Source organism: Hirundo rustica, chromosome 14, assembly GCF_015227805.2.
Source record: "Hirundo rustica isolate bHirRus1 chromosome 14, bHirRus1.pri.v3, whole genome shotgun sequence".
Taxonomy (NCBI): Eukaryota; Metazoa; Chordata; class Aves; order Passeriformes; family Hirundinidae; genus Hirundo; species Hirundo rustica.
The window spans coordinates 18,536,231-18,551,415 of NC_053463.1; the positions used below are offsets into that span (position 1 = coordinate 18,536,231).

The 15,185-nt window shown below is 41.1% G+C and overlaps 1 protein-coding gene across 4 annotated transcripts in view; it reads right to left on the reverse strand.

Moving 5' to 3' along the window:
* The window catches only part of LOC120759074 (Kv channel-interacting protein 1), a 332,257-nt gene that overhangs the window by 278,687 nt on the left and 38,385 nt on the right, over positions 1-15,185 (reverse strand). The window lies entirely within an intron of this gene.

Sequence of the window (15,185 nt, forward strand, 5' to 3'; positions counted from 1 at the left end):
GGCTTTGTGTTTAATGGTGCCTGCATCTGCACCTGTGTGCCTCTGCCCAGGTTGTTTCAGGGTTAGGATACCCCAGAGTAATGGAAAAAAATTTACTCTTTGCTTTCTAGCTCTAGGTTTGTGATTGTCCTGGCTGCCTGCCTATGTCAACTCACACAGCTCTGCATAGCAGCAGGGAACTTCAGGAAGCACCTTTTAGCTAGGAATAAATTCTATCACCAACACTCCTTGTTCTTTCACCTATTCATTGTATGAATTCATGGCACTCCTAGCAGGCATCAGAATGAAAAGGGACCATGGTGATTAACTGGCAAACCATCTGTGATTGAGAGCATCTTCTTAATAGATTTTCAAATAAAAAGACATTTGGGTTTGAACTTCAACCCATGCTGCCTGAGTAAGGACACTAAGTAAAGTCAGGACAGAGATAGTGAAGTCTAAGATTTCCACCAGCAAATTACCACATAAAAAGAGATATTCAAGAAGACCTCTCACAGTAGGGTAGAAAGATTTACTGGTTTGTTTGTTTGTTGTGGTTTTTTTTTTTTAACTAGATTTCCTCTTCATTTATTTTCACTTGTTCAGGACAATTCCTGGTATCAATTCAGGCTGGAGCATGAATAGACAGACAGCAGCCCTGCTGAGGAGGACTTGAGGGGGGCAGTGAATGACAGGGTGGACATGACCTGGCAATGTGTGCCAGCATTTAGAAACCAACTGCATCCTGCCACCACCACTGTCAGGCAAGAAGGAAGCTTCCTTACTGCCATGGCCAAATCTAAGGCATTTCTGCTTCACAGGAGGACAGGATATAGAGGGAGCTCCAGGAGGAGACAAGCACATCTCCTCTCCTCTGTTGACAGTGATAAAAATCACAGCCTGTGTGTAAGGGAAGACACATACAGTCTTAATTGAATAAGTTCAAATAAAGCTGACAAGACTTCAGCTTCTTCCTTAAAATTATGCAGTGATATGCCAAATGGCCACAAAAAAAATTATCTACCATCAGGTTTTACTAAACTGGATATAGTGCATATATAATGAAAACACAACCTACTCCCCTAGCCCAGACTAGGGGACAATTTGTTTCCAAAATTAAGTTTGCTAGCTAATAATGGCTGGCAGAAACTGCTGCTGCTATCATAATGACCTTCTTATTTTTATGCCTCTATTCCTTGCAACAATCTAGATGCATCGCTGTGCACTAATGCTGCCTTCTAATAAAACATTTAAAAAGGCATTAAGGACAGCACCACACCAAAAGCTACTGCAACTACAAGAAGAAGTGTCTAAATGATCTGTTTGAGAGCCCAGAGCATAGTAAGGAAAATGTGTTTCTTGCTTACATCACTATATATTCCTCACTGAACACTTGGGTTGATGAGGTCTGTAGAAAGTCCCCAATATGTAGGGACACATGCAAAATTTGAATTTTTATGCCACAAATGGCATGAAGCTGCTCTAGGCCCAAGTGCTGCTGTGGGTACCACATAGCTCCCGTGATCCCTATATGCAGCAGAAAGGTATAAGCCTTTCTACTGCTGTGGTCTATTCCCAGAGCAGATAAGAATCAGCTCTTCCATATTGCTGCTACAAACTATCATTCAGGTCTACACACTCTGATCGACATACAACTGAAAGAGCAGAGATATGCAGAGGTGGCGGGTAACTCTGTAATGTTCTAGGATAGAAGATCCATTTCTATGCTGCGAACATAGACAAAGGAGATGTTACTTTAGGAAAAAGTGGATGTATCAGTTAAGCCACATGCAGAGCTCACTTTGCACTGCCCGTTCTCTGAGCAAGGGTAGTCCTGGTCAGTCACTGTGTAGCCAAACCAGAGCTATTAGTTGCTGCATTATTAGGCCACAGCAGATAAACATTTCTACTGATAAACATCCTTTCCACACTCCCATGTCTATGTAACAGTCACTGAAGAATGGATTTTTGCATTCCTCAGGATGTTAAAGGTTTTGAGAAGAACCCGTGTACCCCAAGAGACCACTGATGTTAAGACGCTATTTAACACTGATGAGTGTTAAAAAAAAAAAAAAAAAAAAAAAAAAGACAGCACTACTCAACCTGCCCCTGATATCACTGCGACAGCTCCCAATGATGTCAGGCTCACTCACACAGGAGATTATCCAGCATTCATTGATTTATTCATCCTCAGGGTGAATCTTTTCTGACTCAGCCAGACCAGCCTAAGAATTGGGAATGGCCCACTTAAAATTCTCAAGTCACACACTGCTCTGAAACATGAAAGGCAAGGCCTGTGGCATCACTATTTCTTGTGGTGGTTCTTTAGAGAGACCCAGACGACCGTCAATGGCAAAAGGCAAAGAGTCTGCTATTTCCGGGGGTGGGAATCAGGGCTTTATTTGGATTCTTGCCCCTGCAGAGTCCGGAGCCCAGTAGCTAGCTCCTTTAGCTTCTTCCCCATCTCCCTTCCACGGCGAAAGAGACCGCCCCACCCTCTCTCAGGGATTTTACCCAGGGGAGAAGGGACTAGAGGCAGGGACAAGCCACTACCCAATCAGGGACAAGGTGGGAGTGGAACAGAGTTGGATTACATTTCAGTATGGGGGATGGGCAGGGCCGAGCAGGGACAAACCATGTGATACAGTTTCCAAGGGGAACAGGGGATACAGAGGAAAACATTGCAAACCCAATATAAAAATGAAACACAATATAAACCCAATTAATGTGCTACAACAATTTCACACAACTAATTGCATGACCATGTTGGATAATTCCTGCTTGCCATCTGTCCAATGGCTGAGGCCAGCAAAATCTGCCCAGTCTTAGACTGACAATCTAGCATTGTCCAAAAAGAGCACAGTGTTCCACTCATCTGCCAAGGCCTTCCTGACGTATGTGAAAAGAGAATTATGCTGCTTAACACACAAAGAGATAACAGTGTGCTCATAATAACCCAGGGGCTACTGACCAGGAGCTTCACTAACTCTCTAAGCATGAAGAATTAAACCCTTTCAGCCTCTGAAAATATATATTTTTTTTTTCCTATCCTTAGTCCAATGAGAAAATACAGCTTCTTGTAAAGTTAGCTGTTGATAAAACAACCTTTTGAAAAGTTGTTTAACTGTGTGCAGATCAAGCAGTGAGAAGCTGGGATATGGGAAGTGCCTTCTCAATTATAATTTTGACTCATTGCAGTTGTGATTTTCTCTAAATCCTGAGTAGACATATGGACATCAAATGCAAGTAGCAGCAGAGTAAAGCCAAACAGAATGTTAAAAGAGTGATTTTTTTTGTTTATTTTATTTATTAGTTCTACTCCTTTTATTAGTTCTACTCCTCTCCATAGATTAATCGTCCTGAAGATTAGTTAAAATAAGTAAATAAAAATAATGGTAGCTGACAAAATAAAGCCCTTCTTACTTCCAAAAGCAGAGCCAGAGTCTCCTCTTTATTGAAGTGTGTGCCCTGCTGCTGGTGACTGCCAGTGACCAGGAAGGATTCACACTGACAGTTTACGGAATAACGCTTTTTATTAATATAAAATTGTGAAAGGTTAAGGTTTGAAGAGCGTCAGTGATAGTGTCTTGACTGCAAAAATATGCTTGAAGGAATATACAGACGTAATGGTTTTAATTTAATAAATCTGGGTAGAAACACTAATTAATGTGTTAATATTTTTGTGGGAGGGAGGGATTAGGAGAAAAATAAACAAAGCAGGCTTAAGCTTAAAAACGAACAAAAAATGGTTTTATTAACACACACTAAAAGAATAGAAGAAAAAAAACTGAAACAGAATGAAACTTTAAAAACATGCTTCTTTTCTCTTACAAATTATTAACTTTCTTATTAAACAACATAGAAAGACACAACTTAGGATTTTCAGTCCGTTTCACTACTTAGATATAACTACACATTATCTTAGGAGAAGAGTCCTTCTAAGATCTTTTATGAAGATGTTTGCTACCAGACAAAATAGTCCAGTCCCTTTAATGTCACACATCTGCTGCTGTCCGGAGTTTTCACAGACTGTGATGTTCTATCTGCAGATTTCTCAGTGTATCTGGGGTATTATTTATGAATACTTCTTCTTATCTAAAATTATCTTTGTCTCAAAAGGCTGAGACCTCCTTTTTCGACCCAGGAGCGGGGGTTTTCAAAGTTCCCAAATAAATCTCTATTACACCAGTCCTTAATTTTGATTAGAATAGCATTCTACCCAAAAATAATACTAAGAATGCTGCAAAGAACAGTTCATTTCTTCATAATTTACCTTAGAAGAGTCTGGTTAAAAATGTCCACTTCTTCAATCCTATTCCAATATTATTAGTTCTTTCATTTCTCATCTAACTGACTTCATGCAGTGTCTGTTCCATGTACCTTCTGTTTTTTTTTTTTTTTCCTTTCTTCTTTCTCTCAAGGAAGAATTGTGCTTTAAAAGTTATGTATTGCTAAGAAAGGGTTAAATTTTTTGCCCAGGCTTGCAAAGCCACGTGCGCATGCCAAGCTGGTAAAAGGAACTGGCAAATGTCTCTTTTTCCACCCCTCGGTCTCATCTAGGCCGGTCCAGCTCAGAGTTGCTATGGAGCTGCAGGCTTGCTTTCTCCGCTGCCAGCAGTGATTAAGCTGGGCCACGTTTTGGCCCCTTCTGCCGTGGTGTGAGCACATGGCCCCGCACTGCCGAGCTGCAGCTGCCCCTCTCCCCTGCCAGCAAGCGAGGGAAAGGGGCTCAGCTGGGCCAAGACTTCCCTGTGCAGGCAGCGGCCCTCTGAACCCCGGCCAGGCCCGGCCTGGCCGCCCAAAAGGGCAACAAGGCCCGACCCCAGGCCGCCCGCCGCCTCCGATGTTACCTCATTGCTGATCCTAAAGCGAGAGAGTGGGAGGTCAGCAGCAGATTAGTTTTAAATGTTCCTTCCAAAGTCACACAGACACTTCTCATTGGTCAACTCAGCTGTCAATATCCCAGCCTGCTCTTGATAGGTCCTTGTGCTCCTCGCCTCAACCTATGCTAGGGTTAGGGCAGGGAAAACATTTTACATTTCTCTATATCTAGAAAACAAAATTGTGCTAACCTATGATAAATTCTCTAATTCCAAATAAATTGTTTAGCAAGCATAAAGTATGATTCCTACCCAACAGGCATTTCTATGGGGAAGAAAACAGTTTCAGCCCCTTGACTGATCCCAGCATTTATGATGGAATCTTCCTTAACTCTTCCCCCATTCTTGTCTGATTTTTATATTACTTCTTTGTGTTTAGGTGGAGCTTCAATGACTCGAGGCAGACAGGCACACCTTTGTTACGGATGGGTGTAAAATTCTCTTATTTACAAAGACAATCAAAAAGAACACAGAGCACATGTCCAGTGAGGGATGATTGTACCTCAGGGGCAGGGAACTTTGGGATGGAGGGGTGCATTAATATTATTATTAGGCTTTAATGAAGCAAGTTCATCTAAGCAAGGGAATTTCACCAATTTCTCCTTCTCTTCCCTGGTATTAGGTTTATCAGCTGCAAAGTACCATTGAGTTCCCTTCCCTGCAAAGATTCCCACAAAGCCTGTGTCTCTGCTCTGCCCAACCTTATATTCCACCCCCCTTAGGATGTGTGTGTGGATGGAGAATCATCCTGGAATAGGTTTCAAGTCATGCCAACCGGATTCCATCCAGGCAGCAGCAAATGTGATTTACCCTATAATTTCTGTACTAACTCATGTTAAGATGCTAATATAACTCCCCAGTTTTTTCTAATTATATTCCCAGTTACATGTCCACGTGATCCCCAGTCATTTTCCCATATTCAGCTATGTCACACACAAGAATTTTTTTTTTCCTATAACTATTAGCTTCTCCATAAAATCTAACTTCAGTTTTCTAAAATCACATTTAAGTCTAATTCAGTAGCAAATTCTAGCTGGAGCACCCAGTTGAGCATTAGGAGCAATCTGAAGAGACATGTCCAGAAGTTGGAGGTACCTCTCCCTAACTGAGCTCTATTTTGCACCAATACCTGCATTCATAGCACCAATCTGGGAAAAGAAATTTTTGAGTGCCTGTTCCTGTTCTGACAAAGACTGACTTCTTTATACAAAAGCACATTCAGTAACTAAGGACATACAGAGAATACAGCCTCCCATCTGCCTATTTAACAAACTTTGCCTCTTGGCTTTTCTAAAAGGTGTAAGAGGAGGGTTCAGGCACTCAGAAGTATCTCTCATGGCACCTGGATCTTTCCACACCCTAAAATGTATGCTGTCAAATCCCTGAAATATTTGGCAACCTCTCTTTCCAAATAGTTCACTTTATTGCTATTATTTGTTCTATTCAAGTACACAGTAAAAACCTCTGTGCTGAAACAAAGGGAGATTTCCTTTTAAAAGAAGAAATTTCTTTCCAGAATTTTATTTGGCAGATAAAATACAATTATATGTTTACTCCATTCAAAAAATTATTCCCAGTTTGATAGCCCTAGGTACAGCTGTAGAACTGAAAATACCTTTTCATAGCCCTAATCATGGCCTCTCCAAAATCACTGTGGCATTGAGACCAAAACCAGAAGCACATCCTGGAATTAGCAAAGTGAGGAACAATCACAGAAATAATTTTGTTTGCCTAAATGCTGTTCCTCCATATGAGTTCAGTAATTTTGGTAACCCACAAGCTTGATGCAATATCTTTTTTTCTCATTCAAGGTAATTCATGTGTTTCTGAGAAACAGTAAGATACAGGGAGGTTGGAAATTTGGCTTAAGCACCCTTCAGCAATGTTTGAAACAACACTTCAGTTAGAAAAGATACCACAATAAGAAGGAAAAGCTTGGCTTTGCCTTTTTTCTTCATCCCACCCACTCCTTATATTGACATTTTCCTTGTACTGTTTGCTTGAGTCATTAGTTTTACAAACCACACTTACTCTTGAGGTGCAAACTATCAACTTCAAATTTGAGTACCTACTTGCTTCGGGAATTAAAAGAAAAAGAAGCCACAAGCCCAAAATCTGCTCTTGTTTTGCTCTCTGTAAAGGTGCAGATTCTAAGTGATGACTGCATGGCCGCCCACATGGACAAAGCCACAGGGCACTTCTGTGGCAGGGATTCCATGCAGAAGTGTCTTCAGGATTTTCCCCTCTTTCCAAGGGCACACAAAATTCTACACGCATTTTTAAGACATGAATGATACCCTTGACTGACCTATGTACAGATTATATCAGCACTGCAAGTAAACCATTCCTGACTTGCTTAACTTTTCCTTAGCAGGCAGTCCTTGCTAGGCAGAGACACCCTATGCCAGACAGCACTCTGAAATCCACACTTAATCCCAGTTCCCTTAGTCCCTGGGAAGCACAAAAAGAAAACTAAACACAGCTACTTTCCAGTTTCTAATGAGCAGGACTGCTCATCCAGGCATTTCTTCTGCCCCCATTGCCAAGCAGTCTTCATGCTCACAAAGTGTCCTTTTACGCCAGCCACTGAAAGAAACAACAGGAAGAGCAAAGCAGCTGGTGATATCTTACTCCTGCACTGTTAAGGCTTTCCAGGGACCTGTATGCAGATGAATGTGTTACTTGGTTCCAGGAAAAAGGACACAGCAAACAAAATTTCTCATTGCTGTTATTTCTGTTTTATTCAGATATATCCTCCATTTGTGAAGATCAGATCAAAAAAAACCACCAGGACAAGTTCAAATTCCCCTAGAAGTTCCACATCCTGCCCTGTGACTTTGAGTGCTGAGTCCACAGCTGATACTTAACAAGAATGGATAAACAACTATATTAGTCCAGGTGTAAACAAACAAAAGAAGCTCTCTTAGTCCTATGCAATGAATACACTTTCTAATAGAGTGGGTAGACCTAATTTGATCTCAAATTAGATAAAACTTTGGATCAAGAGAAAAAAATTCTAAATTAAGGCAAACCAGTATTTTGTTTTACAAACAGTAGAGAACTGCTTTTTGTACAGGGTAGCATCTGCCATTGTTCTCAAAACAGCAGCCAATAGAACTGATTGTGGGATCTGCATCCTTGCTGCTGTCCCAAGGAATGACAAGGAGCTGAGACAAAGAACAACAAATGACCTGTAGCTGGGAAAGGTGTGGGAACTACAGCCTTCCTCAGGAAAACCTGCCACTGCAAAATTGCCTGCAGACATACAGCATCACTTGACAGCTGTGCTCCTCCCAGTCTCACTCATACAGGCCTCCTCCACCTGCTGTGCTTTGACTGTTAGAAGACAGGAACCACCAGTACCATATTTGGATGACAGTCTATTTTTGTCTTACAGGCTTTAACTAAACTTAAAAGAAAGCAATAGTGATGAAAAGCCGAAAATCTTGTGTGACCTGAAAGAACAGAGCAAAGCTAACTGATCCCTCACTGTCTCTGCTCTCAGTTAACTAAAGTATTACCACAAAAGAAATCCTGGAACAGAATTTCCTCAGGAAACAGGTTATAAGAATCAGTATGAAGACATTATTGTTTTCAGCTCCTACCTCCTCTGATTTTCAAGGCAGCAGGATCCAACCTGCCAGACTTTACAAGTTTTGCTAGTCTGAGTAAAGAGCAAATGTAACATTTGGAAAAGCATAAAGCACAAAGAAAGTGCTTGGGTTTGCAGAACTATTTCTATATGGCATCTGCCTCTCTTTGCAATATGTTTGACGTGAAATCTGCAGCTGAATAAAATTTCAGTTTATTGCTCTATGCAAAGCCTCACATGAAGTTATTTTAAAAGAAGGCAACTATTAATTAGTCCTAATGAGGGTACAATTTGCTTTCAGAAGATTTTTTTATTAAAAACAGCAGAAACAATTGAGCTGAACAACAAAACAAGCTGCAGTTAGAAGCTGAATGTCCACTGGCCCTAGAGCAACATATGGAGCTGACAGCTAATGACAAATTAATCCACATTTCCCATATTAAATTTTGATCATAACGTAGAGCTTGGAAGAGGTATGGTATGTATTCTACCAGACTTGAACTTCTCAGCTGAAAACTGATTGGGAAAAAATGCTCAGAGCTACTTTTATTCCTTGACAACTCCTTATTCTTTAAGAGCCAAAACACAACTAGGAGCTGCAGCAGCAGATCTGGGAGGAAATCACAAGATTGTTACCTCTCTGACAATCTGAGAAGTCAAAAGCATTGAAAAGGTGAACTCAGTGCTATGTATTGAGAGGATTTGGATCAATGGGCCACTGTTTTAGATACGAACGCTAATTCCTGACCTGTTGGACACTACTGTCACTAAAATACAGGGTGAAAATAAAACCCTCTAGCACTATATTTGAAATTATCGAGCATCAGGCATTACTTTATTTTTTGGCCAGAATATGCCAAGGAAAATACTCCAAACATGCATTTTTTTCAGGATTTCCCCCCAAACTATACAGTCAAAACCCATAGAGATGCACTGTTTCAAAGTTAATTGGTTCATGTAACAGTGAGATAGCACAAGTCACAGTGGCAGATGAAAGAAGTAAGGTGGAAGAGGACATGGTCTTGGAGCAATGTATTTCTGACTACAAACTGAGCAGAGCACAGGGCAGAAACTCTCCCTTGCTAGGCAAAGGCAGTTATCACCTTGTGCCCATGTAATAAAGCAAGAATAAACAATAATATTGTGTAGCACTTCTAAACCACAGTTCTAAGTTCACTTTGTGTTGTGAGTTTGTTTGGTTTTATGGGTTTTGTGGGTTGGGTTTATATATATATATAAATATAAATATAAATATAAATATAAATATAAATATAAATATAAATATATATATATATATATATATAAAACATTGAGGGCTCCTCTACCTGGAATAACTTCATTAAGAACTGATTACACATACAAGATCAGACTGAGAAAGCATATACACACTTACTGACTGAAAATCATATGCCTCTTTTCTCTGAAAGCAGCGTGCACCCACAGACAGTTGGATGCAACAAGCAGTTAAGAATCCTCTCTATCTTCAATTTCAAGACATGGTAGTTAGAAAGTTCTCAGTAATTTTGAAGAGGAATAACAGCAATTATGCATTGCTGCAGGTATGACATGTCTAGGGAAGGCTCATCACAGAACAGCCACCTTCTACCCAGGGAGTCATCAGAACTTCACAGCCACCACATTGTGAAGCTGGAAGTGAAATAAACCATTCAACATTCAAGGTAAAGTATCTGTGTAAAACAACTCTGAGGACACTCTCAGCCCTCATGAAATTGGTGTGTGTCCTAGTTTAGGGAGAATTTGGGAGAAAACCCCTCAATGGGGCCCCTCTGGGGAGCAAACCCAAACGGCCCCTCCCCCCAACAGGTCTGGTAAAGAACTTCCTCGGAGAAAAGTGGAAAAAACTATTTTACTGTAACGCTTTTAATTTAATGTAGCTGGGCAGAAACACCAATTAATGTAGTGGTTTTACATTCACCAAATTTAGTGTAGTGTTCTTAGTGTTTCTTCCTTTTCTGTGGGAGAGATTAGAAGAAAAGCAAAGCAGGCTCAAGCTTAAAATGAACAAACAGTTTTATTAACACACACTAAAAGAATGGAAAAAGAAAGTTGGGGGAAAAAGAACTAAAATAAAACAGAATGAAACTCTAAAACCACTCTTCTTTCCCCCTACAAACTGTTAACTTTCTTACAAAACAACATAGAAAGACACAACTTGTGATTTTCAGTCAGTTTCACCATTTAAACATAATCTTTCATTACCTTGGGAGAAGAGTCTCTCTAGAGTCTCATGGAGACACTCGCCACAAGACAAAATAGTCTAGTGGCTCCTAATGTCATAAGTGTACAACCGCCTGGAATTTTTGCAGATTGTGCTGTTCCAAATCCATTAGCAGCCTCTCCCTTGGTTACCTATGGGCCTCTTAGTGTATTTAGGGTATTGTTTAAGAATGCTTCTTCTAGTCTAAAATCATCTTTGTCTCAAAGGCTAAGAACTCCTTTGAACCCAGAAGCAAGGGCTTTAATGTTCTCAATTATATCTCAATTATATCAGTCCTTAATTTTGATTAGAATCAGCATTCCCCTGCCAACATCAAGATGCTACAAAGAACAGTCTATTTCTCCATAGTTTACCCTAGAGAAGTCCAGTTAAAAATGCCCACTTCTTCAATCCTTTTCCAATAATATTATAAGTTCTTTCACTTCTAATCCACTGACTTCATGCGGTGTCTGTTCTACATACCCTCAATTTTCTTTCTTCTCTCTCTCAGGGAAGGCTTGTGCTTTAGAAGCTCCATATTGCCAGGAAAGGGTTAAATCTGCCCAGGCCTGCAGCGGCCATGTGCTCTGTGCTCCAGACTCCAGAGACTAAAGCTGTGCTGACAGGGGAGGCCGGTGGATGTCCTCTCCTCCACCCCCTGGTCTCATCCGGGGTGGCCCGGCTTGGAGCTGCTACAAAGTTGCAGCCTTTCTTTCTCCGCACCCAGCTGTTCTTGAGCCGGGCCATGGCTTGGCCCACAGTGCCGTGGCCTCGGACACGTGGCGCTACTGAGCTGTTCTCTTTTCTCCCCGACCAGCAGCTAGGGGAAAGGGGGCTCAGCCGGCCCGGGCCATTCCCCGTGCAGGCAGCGGCTCCTGGAGGCCTGGCTGGGCCTGACCTGGGCCCTCCTGCTGCCCACGATGTTACCTCATGGCTATCTTAAAAGGAAGAGCCTGACTTGCTGAGGATGAGGGTTTTAAATGGGTACTTCCCAAAATCACGTTTGGCCTCTTTAGTGGCTAAAGTAGCTGCCAATATCTTGGCTAGCTTTCTTATAGGTCTCTGTCCTCCCTCCCCTAAAGCAACTCCAAGGTCCTGGCAGGAAAAAACAATCCACATTGCTCTATAACTAGAAACAAAACTGTGCCAACCCATGATATTTACTTAACAAATGAAGTGCATACAAGTATATAGAATGAATAATATGAATCAATAAAACTTCTTATTCTGGAGTGAGATGGCAAATTGAGAAAGTTCTTGCCGTGGGTGTAGCTCGGCTCTCTCTCAGTCTCTCATCAGTCCCAGTCCCTCCGGCGCTGCTGGAAAATGCTGAGGTCCAGGCCCTGGTGGGCTGGAGGTGCAAGCCCCCTGTGCTCCCCTGGGTTTTTTCAGTCCAGAGCAAGTTTAAACACTCCCGAGGAAAAAAAAATACCAAAAAACCAAACAGTCCAGGGAACTTCTCTGCCCTAGCTAGCTAAAACTAACTAAAAGCAAAAAGATCTCTGTCCTGCAGTCTCTCCAAACCTCCTCCATCTGGAGAAGAATGTGTAGGAGTCAGGCAGTTTTCTCAAAACAAACTCCGCACTTCTCCTTGCTCTTAGAACCAGTCTTAAAGGCACAGAACTCAATATACAGCACAAACAGAACAGACAACTGGGGATACAAGCATCATAAAGTCACTCTAGGACAGTGAGTTAACAGCAAATCCCGCAAACAGTTTGTTAATGTAGCTACTTTAAAGGAAGCAGCTGGTTCTAAAGTTTGCCTGTACTTGATGTAGGTCTGCCAACATTTAGCACCTTGTCCTCCTGACTCATAATTTTCAATATGTGACTGTTCCTTGTGCAAGAGCCACAGCTTCTTTTTATGAAGGCCATTAAATATGACAATGTACTACACTATGAATATGTTCACTTAGGAAGGGGGACCTAATAATTTTGCAGGGCTCTCTGAAGATCCAAACAACTGTGCTAATTTCACGGCTTAGTGACTCTTTAAAAGAATTAGAGTCCTGGAAATAAAATCATAATTCTTATTAAATTTGCTTTATCTCATAGCCAGTGTGTTTTTCTTATGCCCTAATGTGAAAACAACCCTTATGGATGATCAGTTTAAAAGAACTGAATAAGGACTTCTGACCAACTGAAAGATACAGCTTCTTTATTTTTCTTCCCTTACCCCCTTCTAACACCTGAACTGCTCTTTACCTCAGAGTCAAAAAGGAGTTCAGAGTTTGCAAATTTGTGGCAGTGCAAGAATTGTTTTATTAAGGTTTTATAAGAAGTTTTATGTTATGGTTCAGTTCACTGTACCCCCAGTTTTGTAACAGTCCATCCCCTTTTGAGTTTTCTGTATAACAAGATGTTGTATGTCTATCATCCCACCCCCCACCTATCCTTGTCCATCTCCTCTCCCCCCACCCCCCCCCCACTCTGGGGCATCTTGTCTATCACTTTAGGACCCCTCCCCAGATTGGGAAATTCCAGAGGGAAGGCGTCGAGTGATAGGTCGCCCCAGGGGAATTCCTTTTCTCTTGGTGTCAGTGGTCAGAGGCTTGGAGGTGGACACCCCCCATCTGTCCTCTGAATGCCCTGATTTGCTATCCTGTTGTGACCTCCCCTGAACCCTCCCCTGCTTATAAGATGAGAGAGGCAAATTCAAACGTTCTCTGGCCGGCAGTCTGGACGAGTTGCGGACCTCCCGCAGCTCGGCTTGAATAAACATCTTTAAACCTGCTTAGCCAAGGGCCATCCTTTTCCTACCGCTGCTGTTGTCATGACACTATTTGGACAAGCTGCTGCTGAGAAGCCGAGCCCAGCAGGTAAAGATAGCCTGCTTGCATATCCGGACCAAAAACGTTCTGGCCGCTGTGCAGATCTGAGCCAGCCAGGGGCCAGCGTCCACCTGGTGCGGAAAAGCACAGCCACACAAATTCACATATCTTCTTTGATAAAGACATTATTTATATAATTTGCCTCAGATTTCCAGCAAGAACTTCCTGTTACACAGGGCAGCCTAATGTGGAACGGGTCACTGGCAAACACTGAATCAGTTTAATTCGTGTGACATCACAAGAACAAACTGTTCAGTAGGATGTGAGGTCAAACCAGAGTACCTTGAAGTTTCAGCATCCCAGCAAAGTGAAATGGATTCCTTGGGAGGGTTAAGCACTCTGAACAAGCACGTCCTTGGAAAGGCCAGCCATGTGGAGCAGAAGGGGCTGGAACAAAGCACTCTGCAATACAGATGGTGCACAAAGGACAACAGAGAGTATTCACTGCAGAGCAGTACAGCAAGTAAACACCAGAAGCTCTTGTTCCCTGCCATTGCTGGAATGTTTACAGTTGCCTCATACTTTTATTTACAAAACAAAAACTAAAATCCTTGTATGCTTACATTTACACAATGTCTCTTTAAGAGCCACATACCTTTTCTCACATGTTTGGTTGTTGGTGGTGGTGGTGTGTTTTTTTTTTTTTTTTTTTTTTTTTTTTTTTTTTTTTTTTTTCCCCCATTATCACTCTACAGGGAAAATAAATCCCCAGAAATATACCTTAATTCCCTTTAATCTGTCAGATAGCTACTTGCAGTTCTGGAGGCTGGTAATTTTAAGTGCAGATACTTCACTAATTTACAGATATGGCAAGATTTTCCAATTTGAAACATTGCTCCTTTTTGAAAGAATTATGAGAAATTATCACTCAAATGAAATCTATTTTGGTCATTGGGATTAAGGTGTACAGAGAGAGGAGACAGAAGACAAACCTTCAATTTGAAGATGAATTAATTTCATTCAGCATGGCTTACCTTATTCTACTTTGAATCCTGAATCACAGAACACAAAAATCACTTACAATTAATTCCTCATTAAAAGCCTGACTACTCCTTGAGCCATTGGAGACTGCCCCTTTGAACTATCCAGTCTAGATTACTAAGCATCAAAAATTATAAAAAACTCCACTCAACCAGATCCTGTTTTATCCACGAATAACTTTTGTTCATAAGACTCTATTTTCCAAACTTCAAATGTAATTTTTAAAATTTCTCTACATCACTTCAAGTATTATAAAATTACTATGATCATAAATCTTTTCAATCTAGATGATAGTAGTAGATTTGCTCTTACTTAGCTGTAAATGTCTACCAGAAAGTTATCTAAATTCAGGTTAGCTTTGTGTGCTCTCTTCTGCATCTGTAATAATAAAAAAGGGTCCTACTGAAGAAGATTCATCAGTTATCTTTAGACAGCATGAGCATTCTGAGCTTGTCAACTCCAAATCTTTTGCCAAAAGCAAGTTTAGAAGAACAGCTGAAACTGAAAAAGCTAATTATGAGATACCTAAAGCAGGGAGGGGAAAATATCCTACCCTTGTTTACAGTTCTCTCCTAATGATGCTACTCGATTAGCACATTTAAGTTCCTTTAGACTTCCAATAATAGAGTTTCCCTCTCTCAAAGAAAAGAAAACAAACAACCCCCCAAACAAATAAACAACAAAAAAAAACCAAAACACACA